Raw genomic sequence first — 13,361 nt, forward strand, 5'->3', positions numbered from 1 at the left:
GCTGGATGATCCCACTCACATTTTTACTTTCCTTGTCCTATTACCATTGATAGGTAAGGAAAGTATTGCTTTCCGAGAAAAATTAAGGTACCCAAATTTCTAAATTTCTATACGTTTCAAGGTCCCCTGAGTCCAAAAAACTGGTTTTTGGGTATTGGTCTGTATGTGTGTGTGTGTGTGTTTGTGTATGAGTGTATGTGCGTCTGTGTACACGATATCTCATCTCCCAATTAACGGAATGACTTGAAATTTGGAGCTTAAGGTCCTTCCACTATAAGGATCCGACACGTTTCATTACACAATCATTAAACAATTTCGATCAAATGCAATTCAAGATGGCGGCTAAAATGGCGAAAATGTTGTCAAAAACAGGGTTTTTCGTGATTTTCTCTAAACGGCTCCAACGATTCTAATCAAATTCATACCTAAATAGTCATCGATAAGCTCATCAACTGCCACAAGTCCAATATCTGTAAAAATTTCAGGAGCTCCGCCCCATCAATGCAGATAGATTCCCAATTATCAGGCTTCAGATACAATTGAAACAAAAAAAAATCAAGTGGAGTAGATTGAGCATGAAAATCTCTACAATTAATGTTCAGTACATTTTCACCTAACATTGAAAATAAGTTTTAAATTCGAGAAAATGTGATTATTCAATTGCAAATTATTGTTGATTCTATTAAAGCATTAACTATGAAGAGATAGAAGACCTCATGTGTGTCTCCAGCGTTATTGCCCTGTCACCAGTTGGCTCAAATCTTTGAATAGTAGAGTTGAGGTGCGCGGGAACACTAGGGTGATCAATTTTCATAACGGCAAGGAAAGTTGTGTGGGTGCGCCACACCAGATTCTTCTAAATGAAAGAGAAATAAACAAAAAAAAAAGTTTCTCTTACTGAATATTTCTTCTCGTGAGATCAGCTGGATAATCCCACACACATGCACTTGTTTACTCTCTTCCATTACGGTATCGACAGACGACTAAATTTCCAGCTGTTTTTCCAAGGACGTATTTATCCTTTCAATGTCCTTCAGCGAGTTATCCAAGGGTTTAGACCTAGTGCAATCAAATAAGTTTCATATCATGAACCTACTTTGTTCCAAATTTCGTGAAAATCGTTAGAGCCGTTTTCGAGATCCGTTGAACATAAATTTATACAGGAGTATCCGTAAGCGCTTCACTAATGTGAGTAGAAGTTAATAGCTTTTATTTATAAATACCTGACTGCTTTGTCGTAATTAAGTTGTTCAAAAGTGATTATTCATTCATTCATTATTCTCACAAGAAAGCACTGACAGAGACAGAAAAACTGAGTGTACTCTACTCCTTCTACTATTTCGCTCCCAAATGTAGATAAAATTTGAAAAATCCCAACACAATATTTTGATTCTCAATATTTATTTATCTATACATGGATACAATAACAAATCATATAAATATGATTGGGAAGGAACAACAGGCTTGGCCCAAAACTATTCCATTCCCAAATTTTGATTACGTGTCCAAAAAATAGGTTATGTTTCTTCTGTAAGAAGTTCAAGCTCAACTTTCGTCCAAAAATAAATATGAGATGCAAATTTTAAATTTAGAAAAATTAAAACACCAAATTATAGTTAAATATTACACTTAATTATCACTGCACATTGTATTAATTAAGTTATTCTATGAATTTTGAAGCCAAAAATACACACAAATTCTCACTAAGAACAATTAAGTTTTGGTTCTATTGAGAGCCTAATATAGTCGAGAAAGGCCGGCTGGGGATTGTCTAATCAAACCAGAAATGTGTGTTTGTATTACGAGTGTATTGTGTTAACTTGAATAATTAAGCATTCTTTCTATCCTATTCTATCCAAAAAAGGTTGAGATATAGAAGAAAATTTCAACATCCTCCCTTCATCGACACCAACCCCACACTCCCGCCAACCAAATTTGTTAATGAAAGCTTCCACGAATTTTTCAATGGGAAAAACGTGCCGCTGGAAATTCAACGTCCAAGGGATGATAAGCCGACATGCGCGATGCTTTTGCGCATATATGTTCTGCGCATGCTTCAGCTTGCAACGACAGACGACGCGTCTGTTGCCGTCTGAGCGTCACGGAGGTAGCATCGCGATAACGCGGTCGCGGGAAATAGCGCCGGTTCGCGATCATAACTTCGAGAGCGTTAACGTTAAAGTCGCTTCTCGGGTAACTGAAATCGTGTCGAAAGATAGGAGGATCGAACAGTTCTTAGTTTAGGAGTTCACCAGTTCCAATATCGTAATATTATTATTGAGCTTTTAATTAATATCATAATGATTATTATTAAACGAAAATCCAAATCAAATTCTCTAAATCATCCCGAAAAATTTCTGCTACCGCAAATGTTGACAACCATAAGGAAATTTGATGGGCGAAAAATTACCTGTTTACCCTGTTGTCAATATTTGCAGTAGCGGTAGTCTTCGGGGTGATTTACAGCATTTAATTTGAGTTTTCGTTCAATAATAACTATCAATTCATTGGCTTTTCGAATAGATGCAATATCTCAGTAGTTAATATCATATTCATTAAAATGTAAGAATAAAAATTACGGGTTCAATAGCTCAATACTCATAGAGCAATATCTTGTTGAAACAGAAACAGAATCGTGTGGATGAATATTAATTTTGAACAAAACTTTAAATAAGAATGTTTTAATATTATATAGAAGTTGACCAGGAGGATAGCATTGAGGTTTGAGTAAGGCTAATTTGTAGTTTCTCTGTTGCATATCACTGTTGCAAAAACAGGGTTTTTCGCGATTTTCTCGAAAACGGCTCCAACGATTTTGATCAAATTTACACCTAGAATAGTCATTGATAAGCTCTATCAACTGTCACAAGTCTCATATCTGTGAAAATTCCAGGAGCTCCGTCCCATCTATGCAAAGTCTGATTTTAGATTCCCAATAATCAGGCTTCAGATACAAGTTAAACAAAAAACTCCAAGTGGAAAAGATTGAGCATGAAAATCTCTACAATTAATGTTCAATAACATTTTCACCTAAAAATTATTTAAAATAAGCTCGAAATTCGATAAAATGTTATTAATTCAATTGCAAATTGTTGTCAACTGTTGATTCTATTAAATTATTCACTATGAAGAGATAGCAGACTTCGTGTGTCTCCAGCGTTATTGTCCTGTCACCAGCTGGCTTGAATCTTAGTAGACTTGAGATATGCGTGAACACTAGCGTCAGGTGATAAATTTTCATAACGGCAAGGAAAGTTGTGTGAGTGCGCCACACCAGATTTTTATTCACTATTAAAATTAAACTTGAGTTTTAAAATTTCTGATTTGTAGGTCTCTTAATTCATGTCAAAAGATTGTTTGCACGTAGGTTGCATTTATCGGAGAACTGTCTCAATCCAATCAATTTATAGATTCCTTATAATAAACTGTTGCAATATGTTAAGCACTCTCAATTAATTAGGGAGATATATCCAAATATACAGTTGTTTGTTGACTCTCACTTGATTGGAACTCACACTCATGAAGAGGTTTCACAGAATATCTTAACTATTTTCGGGTAATCGCCCATCTTCTGTTCAGATTTTCATTGCTCTTTATGATTATTACTGGTCACTTTCATCAGTCTGCTCATAGACTAATTCGGATGTAGTAGCACTCATATCTTCGTTGATAACAGATCGAATACCAAGGAAGTACCAGAGGCAAGGCTTCAACCCAATCAACCTTAGCGTGAGCCAGTTTCATGGTTGATGGTTGAAGCCCCCTTCTCATTTTCGATCATCTATAACTTCAATAATTTTCAATACAGTGAAGAACTGGTTTATACACGTACGGGATAGGAAAACTATGTTTGACGCATCATTACGTCTCAACTACTGGAATGATTAACTTGAAATTTTTCATATAGATACTTAATTAACCGGGGGTCGTTATAAACCAATTTTCAATTCTCCAAGATTTCATTACGTCATGTTTACAGTTTGTCAAGTTTCAAAATAGACCCATGCGAAGCACGGGTTACCTGCTAGTACTATAATAAAGGAAAGAACTGACTGACTTATTCACGTACGTGATAGGAAAATTATGTTTGACGCCTCATCACGTCTCAACTACTCAACTGATTAACTTGAAATTTTGCATATAGATACTTATTTAACCGGGGATGGTTATAGACCAGTTTTAAATTCTCCAACATTTCATGACGTCAAGTTTTCAGTTTATCGATATGGACCCTTGCGGAGCACGGGTTACCTGCTAGTTAATGAATATATCGATTGAAATAATAGAATCAATCGAATATAATGACCAATGCAATGAATTTCCATCATGAATAGAATTATTTTCAAATTCTTAAAGATTCCACCGTTCATTTTCACAAAAAGATAAGAGATGTAATAACCGTGAAAGGGTTCTTTTTCAAAGGCCTCTTCTTTTGTCTCTAGGATTATGAGTATTATTGAGCTCCTAATCACTCTTACTCTATCAATACCTCTCTATTTCTCTCATCTCTTTCCCACTCTCTCTTTTTTTTACTCTCTCTTAATGACTCTCATTAGGCCTTTTTCCTCGTAATTGCTCAGATTTTTTCCACTAGAATTGCCGATAAGCCGTCAATGATAATTTGATGGACTTCAGCTTCCATCTATTCCAGCATTTCTTTCATGTTCAGTGAAAGGTAGCTAGGTTTCAATCCCAGTGCATTATATTCATATTCAGATAGAATTATTATAGATAATCTATAAATGGAAATAGAAATCTATGTACTCTTTTAAAATTGTTTACTCACAACATGTTTCGGCTATATGATGTCATTATCAAGTGATTGGAAATAGTATATTTCGCACCTAGAGCAGAAAATGAGATTTTACCGGCTCGAAATCGGTTTTCAAGTCCGATGCCGTAGGCCGAGGACTGGAAAAGATTGAGAGCTGGAAAAACATTTTTGCCCGTGGTGCGAACGCTATTATTCGCCACACACAAAAATAAACAATATATATTATATGAGAATAGTTGTTTACTAAGCACTTCCGAAAACAGAAGTGGAAGGTGATAGCTCTAGCAAAATCTGAGGTGATCTGAATATCAGGAAATTGTCCAAGTATTTTTATTTTCCATGCTGATTTGTCTAAATAACCTAAAAGATGATGTTCAATTATGTGGGAGGTTGAGTTTATAATTTTTCATTCTTTCAAATGACAATGAAATTATATTATTATAAATTATGATTATTATACAACTTGATGTGATGAAATCTTGAAGAATTTATAATAGGCCTATAACTATCCAAGGTTCATAAAGAAGCTATATGCAAAATTTCGAGTCAATCAGTCAAGTAGTTCAGACTTGATGATGCCTCAAACATAATTTTCCTATCCCGTACGTGTATAAGCCAGTTATTTTCTTTACTATTATTAGTATAGATTGATATTATATCACGACTAATAGACATTATAACACTTTAGACATTATAACTCTATCAGGCTCTAGGCCCTTGAAAATAACAAAAGAAACGTGACAAAATCAAATCATTTCCTGGTTAACTTACCAGAGATCTAGTGATTCCTACAACCTATCTCTCATGAAAAATAAGAACGATTATCAATTTTCTCTAGAATTATACATGAATAAGAAATGATAAATTAGGTTTCCAGTCTCATAACTAGAAGATACCATTGAGAAATATAGCATGACAAAATATAGGGCGTTTATGTTCCACATTCCACTGTTAACTCAAACCGATAGTCCTAGTAGTTATTTTTCTTGAAGCTATGTGACACTGGTAGTTATCAAACTGTTTTTGATAGAGAGTTACTGGAAAGGATATTTTGAATATTCTTTCCGAAGAATGGACATTGATATTTCCAAAAAATCCATCAATTTATGTAGATGCATAGCAATATTATCTTTAGTTATTCCAAATTGCTTTTTTTTCATATCACATACAGTTCAATAATTATTTTCTCAGTTTATTTTACGTGAATTTATCTTAAACTTTACTGTAGGCCTATTGTACTCTTTGTAGGCCCTATATAAGTGTATAAGACAGTATATATTGTAATCTACATGGATAAAGAACTCAATCAATCAATCGATACTGTGCAGTTCTTTGATTCTTCAATAGGCAGTAGTCGACAGTGATAGGCTCGAGTTAACAAAAATCGACTTGAAGTTTGGAACATAAACGACCTATCTTTTTATGCTTTTCATCCTCTATGATGATACTTGCACTAAACATGGTCCGTTAAATCAATGTGAGAAAATTTGGGGCCGGTATCCGAGCTCGGGATTTAGCTAAGTTCTAGACTTCAAATAGCTGGAGTCAGAAAATTGGCTTTCCGAAACGGGGCATTGTCGCAGTGTTCATGGCACGCATTATTGTCTCATTTCTATAATCGGAAACGTTTTTCCTTGGCGGTATTAATCATTCCCAAAGGTTATAAGACAACAAAGATATTGTCAAATTTCACTAAAAACTCTAAAACAATACCATGGTTCAACGTTTACCCAAGCCGTGGTAAACGTGTAACCATGGTACTGTTCTAAAGTTTTTAATAAATTTTTAGTTAATTTTGACAATATCTTTGTTTTCTTATTATGGAGAGATTTCACAACATCACCTTGAGTTCTACTAATTTTATTTCTAAAGGATTTTAAATAGCTAAGACTATACACTATTTTCTCTCCATTTCATTTTGAGTTCAATTTTTTAGTTTTTCTAAATTTAATTTAAAAGTGACAATGACTATCACTAAGGCTAGGCACACACCAGTTAGTCAAGACAAGATAAGACACGTTTAGTCAAAATACAGATGGAATTAAATAGATAATGCATTTATTCAAATGCCAATTAATATATAATTATTATTTAACGAAAATCCCAAATAAATTCTGCACATCACCCCGAAGACTTCTGCTACTGCAGACATTGACAACAGGGTTAACGGCTAGATGGAAATTCGATGAGAACTACTATCAAAAAATTAGTTGCAAGCCCGGGAATCGAAACCCGGTACCTCCCAATTGCCATTCAGGAATGCTTACCCTTACACCAAACTGAAAAATCTCTGGATAGCAGCGCTCATTCTATACGAAGCCACAGCGGCCAACCAGTTACAGATGGAATTAAATAGAGAATGCATTTATTCAAATGCTAATTAATATATAATTATAATTATTTTACTACTTTTATTATACCTATGTGGTAAAATAATGTATGCATACTTTTTATTTAGTCAAAATACTTCACAAAGTTGCTTATGAAGACATGACTGTCTAATTGCAATGACTAATCGGTGTGTCTTGCTTCATAAGCAACTATGTGAAGTATTGTGACTAATCGTGACTAGTCTTGTCTTGACTAACTGGTGAGTGCCCACCCTATGACTTCGCCCCGTTTCTGACTCCAGCTGTTTAAAGTCTAGAACTTAGCTAAATCCCGAAACTCAGTTGTTATTATTATTAGCGTATGGCTTTGAAAGGTGGGGAGACCAGAGCTCGGTAACCGGCCCAACTTGAATAACTTATTCTGTTATACATTGTTGTATAGTGAATCAATAGAATATAACGTTATTGCAAGCGTATTCAATAGTAAAAATCTGGTGTGGCGCACTCACACAACTTTCCTGGCCGTTATGAAAATTCATCACCTGACGCTAGTGTTCCCGCGCATCACAAGTCTACTATTCAAAGATCCGAGCCATCTGGTGACAGGACAATAACGCTGGATACACACGAGATCTGCTATCTCTCCATAGTGAATGATTTAATAGGATCAACAGTTGCAGTTTGCAATTGAATAATCGCATTTTCTCAAAGTTCAAGCTTATTTTCAATTTTAGGTGAAAATGTTACTGAACATTAATTGTAGAGATTTTTATGCTCAATATTTTCCACTCGATTTTTTTCGTTTAAATTATATCTGAGAGCTGATAATTGGAAATCTAAAATCAAACTTTGCATAGATGGGGCGGAGCTCCTGAAATTTTCACAGATATGGCACTTGTGGCAGTTGATATAGCTCATCAATGACTATTTTTGGTATGAATTTGGTCAAAATCGTTGGAGCCGTTTTCGAGAAAATCGCGAAAAACCCTGTTTTTGACAATATTTTCGCCATTTCAGCCGCCATCTTGAATTGTGTTTGATCGAAATCGTTCGTGTCGGATCCTTTTAGTGTAAGGACCTTGAGTTCCAAATTTCAAGTCATTCCGTTAATTGGGAGATGAGATATCGTGTACACAGACACACACACACATACAGACCCCAAAAACCACTTTTTTGGACTCAGGGGACCTTGAAACGTATAGAGTTTTAGAAATTGGGGTACCTTAATCTTAATTTTTTTCGGAAAGCAATACTTTCCTTACCTATGTTAATAGGGCAAGGAAAGTAATACGTATTCTATTATACATTGTAGTATAGTGAATCAATAGATAACGTTATTCGGTAAGCGTATTCAACAGTGAAATTCAGTTTTCCAAGGTTTTTACGGTATTAGTGGACTATCAGTAAGAAAATGAACTGAACCACTTAGAAAGAGACAACTATTGATGGTGTTTTTGGATAAAGTGATTGTCGGAGGTGCAAACTTTCAATGTAACTGAATAACACTGTGAGCGGTTGCCAAGCAACGGATTTGAGAAGACGCTTTGTTCGTCTGTAAACCGACGGATAAATTTCGGATGGAAATCCTACTTCTCCCTTCTTCTCTTCTACTTCTCCTGCTTCTCTTCTGGGCTGCCGACTCAACGTGAAAGGTAGGTAAACGTATTCACAATGTATATGCTATTTACTCCTTCCATTTACGGGGATCTGGTGGATTTGGAGACGTGTAAGCTTTCCTGGCTGACGTGAATCGTAATGGAAACTTAACTGGTGATCATGTATTTTCTTCCATTTGGAGACGTGTAAGCTTTCCTGGCCGACGTCAATCGTAATGGAAACTTAACTGGAAAACATGTTCTACTTTCATTTGGGTGGATTTGTGATGTGTAAGTTTACCAGCTCGACGTGAAACGTTACGGAAACTTACTGTATGGAAGGATCCAATTTTAAATCTCACTCACAAGTTTAGAAGACAATTATTTCTGAACAGTTTTCTTGCTTGAAACGTAATGGAAACTCAACTGGAAACCTTAATCTTCTTTCATTTGGGTGGATTTGTGATGTGTAAGTTTGCCAGCTCAACGTGAAACGTTACGGAAACTTACTGTATGGAAGGATCCAATTTTAAATCTCAATGACAAGTTTAGTAGACAATTATTTTTAGACAGTTTTGCTTGAAACTTAATGGAAACTCAACTGGAGAACCTTCATCTTCTTTCATTTGGGTGGATTTGTGATGTATAAGTTTCCCTGCTCGACGTGAAACGTTATGGAAACTTACTGGATGGAAGGATCCAATTTCTAATCTCAATCACAAGTTTAGTAGACAATAATTTCTAGACAGTTTTATTGCTTGAATCGTAACGGAAACTTAACTAAGGAGCATTTTATCTTCTTTCATTTGGGTGGGTTTGGTAATGTGTAAGTTTGTCTGCTCGACGTGAAACGTTATGGAAACTTACTGGATGGAAGGATCCAATTTTAAATCTCAATCACAAGTTTAGTAGACAATTATTTCTAGACAGTTTTGCTTGAAACGTAATGGAAACTCAACTGAAGAACCTTCATCTTCCTCTATTTGGGTGGGATTTGTGATGTGTAAGCTTGCCTGATCAACGTGAAATGTTACGGAAACTTACTGGATGGGAGGATCCAACTTTAAATCTCAACCACAAGTTTAGTAGACAATTATTTTTAGGCAGTTTTCTTGGTTGAATCGTAACGGAAACTCAACTGAGAAGCATTTTATCTTCTTTCATTTGGGTGGGTTTTGTAATGTATAAGTTTACCAGCTCGACGTGGAACGTTATGGAAACTCACTGGATGAAACTATTCAATTCTGATTCTCAAAACCTTAGAAGATGATTATTTGATTTGGATACGGTAACAGTTTTCATGCTTCAAATTAGAACATGGAATAACTCATTTACATGAAATAGATCATAATAGAAACTATGGAAGCTCTCACTACATGATAATGTTATATTAATATTGACGTTGCCTGCATAATCAGTTTGTGCAATAGCAAATAGCATTGTATTAACTAGACATACTTTCATATTATACAATTTGCAAATCGTGAACGGTAATAATTATGGTGAATTCGACCAAATTCATCTATATCATATTAATGTAGTCAACGTTTCTGTTGTTCATGTAATCATGGTATTCTATGGAATTTATTCTATGGAATCATATTGCAAAAAATTTCAAAATTTTTAATATCGGTACAACTTGGCAATATCCTTCAGTTGACTATAATTTCTATAAATTTTAATTCGGATTGAACTAATTTTTCCTAGTCATAGTGCAACTACATATTACAGTAGTTATGAGTTTGTTATATTTATAAGTTATGATGATTGAAACCCGATCAACGCGTATGGCTAGGCGCACACCAGTTAGTCAAGACAAGACATGATCAGACACGTTTAGTCACAATACTTCACATTGTTGCTTATGACGCAACTCACACTGATTAGTCATTGAAATTAGACATGTCTTCATAAACGACAATGTGAGAGTATTGTGACAAAAAGTGTCTGATCATGTCTTGTCTTGTCTTGACTTACTGGTGAGCACCTAGCCTAAATCTACATGAATCAATAGAGTGATGATACCAATAAATCATGTGAGAAGATGTCGAAGGATTTCTCCATAATTGACCGAACGCAGTGAGGTCTATGTTTTAACTCGGATTTTCTTTCGTCTGTCTGTGTGTAACGCGATTACGGCCAAACGCGTTGATAGAATTCTATGAGATTTAACAGGAATATTCTTTTTCAACTGTGCATCAATGTAAACACAAGGTTTTTTGAAATTTTGCATTTTAAGGATGATATGACAGGGGAAGAAATTTCTCCATACTCTGATATCACTAAACATATTATCTACTGTGAAGATAGGATCAATAAGACTATAGAATTATTCATAATCAATCAGCTGACAAGTGGATTATTCAATGAATACATAACACAGATGTCTGGAGAAGCTAGTGAACAGGTGACAACAGATGAGAAAACTGCGAGAGGTCTACTGTTCACAGAACTACTAGTATACATAGTGATATCAGAGTATGGAGGAAATTCCTTTTCCTTTCATATTTGACTTAAAATGCAAATTTTCCAAAAACTTGTGTATAGATTGACGCGCAATTGAAAAGGAATATTCCTGCCAAATCTCATAAAATTATATCAACGCGTTTGGCCGAAAATGCGTTACATACTTACAGAAAGACGGAATAAAATCAGAATTAAAACATAGACCTCACTACTTTCTATCAATTAATCGACAATATCAAGACTTTTCAAAATTCTATAGTGGTATTGGCATATCAACGTACCGTATTCTTTTATAAGTTGTGATACCTACAAATTATAATTTGCGAGGAGAAAGAAACGAAGGATCAATGGTACAAGGAAAGAAGTAATCTCGTAAACTGATGAATTCATCATTTGAAGATCACAACGTTATTTTCGAGAATACAAAAAATATGCAGAGGGAAAAAAGGGAAAAGTATAAATAGAGGAAAAGGAAATAACAGTATGGAATGGAGATTATTTCCCTAGCCACTCAAGTGAATATACAGCTGCAGTACTTTGTTCATAATTCTGATGGCACAGAAAGCAGCATAAGACAGTGAAGAGGTGAATAATTCATCCATGAGGCCAGAAAACCCTCCCAACAAACTTCAGCTCTTGCACTCGTGATGTTTATTCAATTTTTCAGCAAGCTTTGGGGTCTCAACCGACCGGCTAATGACTATTAAAAAATAATACATTCATCTCTAAGTTTTTTCTTCGGTTTTTTTCTATTTCCGCCTCTCTTTTTTCCTCTGCACCTCCTTCTTCTTGTTCTTCTTCTTCTTCTTCTTCTTCTTCTTCTTCTTCTTGTTCCTCTTCTTGTTCTTCTTCTTCTTGTTCTTCTTCTTCTTCTTCTTCTCTTCTTCTCTTCTTTTTCTTCTTCTTCTTCTTCTTCTTCTTCCTTCTTCTCTTCTTCTCCTTCTTCTCCTTCTTCTTCTTCTTCTTCTTCTTCTTCTTCTTCTCTTCTTTTTCTTCTTCTTCTTCTTCTTCTTCTTCTTCTTCTTCTTCTTCTTCTTTTTCTCCTTCTCCTTCTTCTTCTTCTTTTCCTTCTTCTCCTTCTTCCCCTTCTTCTCCTTCTTCTCCTACTTCTCCTTCTCCTTACTTTTCCGCCTTCTACTCCTTTTTCTTTTCCTTCTTCTTCTCCTTCTAAGCTGAGTATATTGTCACGTTTTACACGTTATCAGCTGATTGAAATAGATTGTACTTGCCGGGACATACAGCTGGAAAAACTAGTAGTTCTGTGAACAGTAGACATCGTGCGGTTAAAAACCACAGCCTACATCAGAGTGAATTATGTCCTGTCCTGACGTGTCGGCGAGATATCAGTGTGTGAACAACTAATGGCTGTTTGAAATGTTGTATCGACAGTAATTATTATTAATATTACTAAAACAAAATAAACCTTGTAGCACCCTTCATTCTTTAAAAAACGTTAAAATAGTTGAACAACTAGTTTCGGTTTACACAAGATTTATTTTGTTTTATTAATTTAAAAGCAGCCCATGTCAATAAGTGTTTTATTAATATTAGTTATAATTATCATCATTAGAATGCTAATAATTTGCTGAAAACAACTACTATGCTAGTATCATTTAAAGCTTACCGAGTTGAAAACACAGAAACCTCGGGAGAAAATAATAACATACTTTGAGTTATCAATATTGCATGCCTCATCTATTGAAATTATTAATAGCCCACTCGACAGCTGATTTACGATGAATAATTCTATAGTCTGATTTCTACAGTGATATTGGCGTTCGAAATAAAGAGGTTCCTTTTCCTCTTGTATTATCCTTAAAATTCAAAATTTCAAAAAACCTTGTACGTCGACGCGCAATTTAAAGAGCATGTTTAATCATCATCATCATCTTACGTACAAGGATTAGGTTAATGCCTGTTCCGACTTACAAACAGCTTATTAGTATCTATATTTCAATTATTACAAAATTACGCTATAATATATACAAGTAGTGTATTTATTGCCATCTCTTCCGTGGCCTACCAATAGATCTTTTCCCTGCCGGTTTATAATTCAATATCTGTAGTGGAAGCCTTTCTGCCGGCATTCTCTCCACATGGTCTTTCCACTGCTTCCGGTATTGAGTGATTTTTTCCAACAAGCTGTAAATTCCTAGCTCTGCTCGGATATCATTGTTTCTGATGTGGTCCCTTCTA

At 35.1% G+C, this 13,361-nt stretch overlaps 1 protein-coding gene across 3 annotated transcripts in view; it reads left to right on the top strand.

The window, feature by feature from the left end:
- The first annotated feature begins 2,087 nt into the window (after nucleotides 1–2,087).
- LOC111054880 (RYamide receptor) overlaps nucleotides 2,088–13,361 on the top strand; it is a 247,579-nt gene continuing 236,305 nt past the window's right edge. Inside the window, exons 1-2 of one of the 3 annotated variants that reach the window (XM_039438312.1) lie at nucleotides 2,088–2,265; nucleotides 8,473–8,756. The gene's annotated coding sequence lies outside the window, so the exon portion shown is untranslated. Of the gene's footprint in view, nucleotides 2,266–8,462; nucleotides 8,757–13,361 lie in introns of all 3 variants that reach the window. The other 2 variants (XM_039438313.1, XM_039438314.1) reach the window with 2 other exon arrangements.

This window comes from Nilaparvata lugens, chromosome 11 (genome assembly GCF_014356525.2).
Source record: "Nilaparvata lugens isolate BPH chromosome 11, ASM1435652v1, whole genome shotgun sequence".
NCBI lineage: Eukaryota > Metazoa > Arthropoda > Insecta > Hemiptera > Delphacidae > Nilaparvata > Nilaparvata lugens.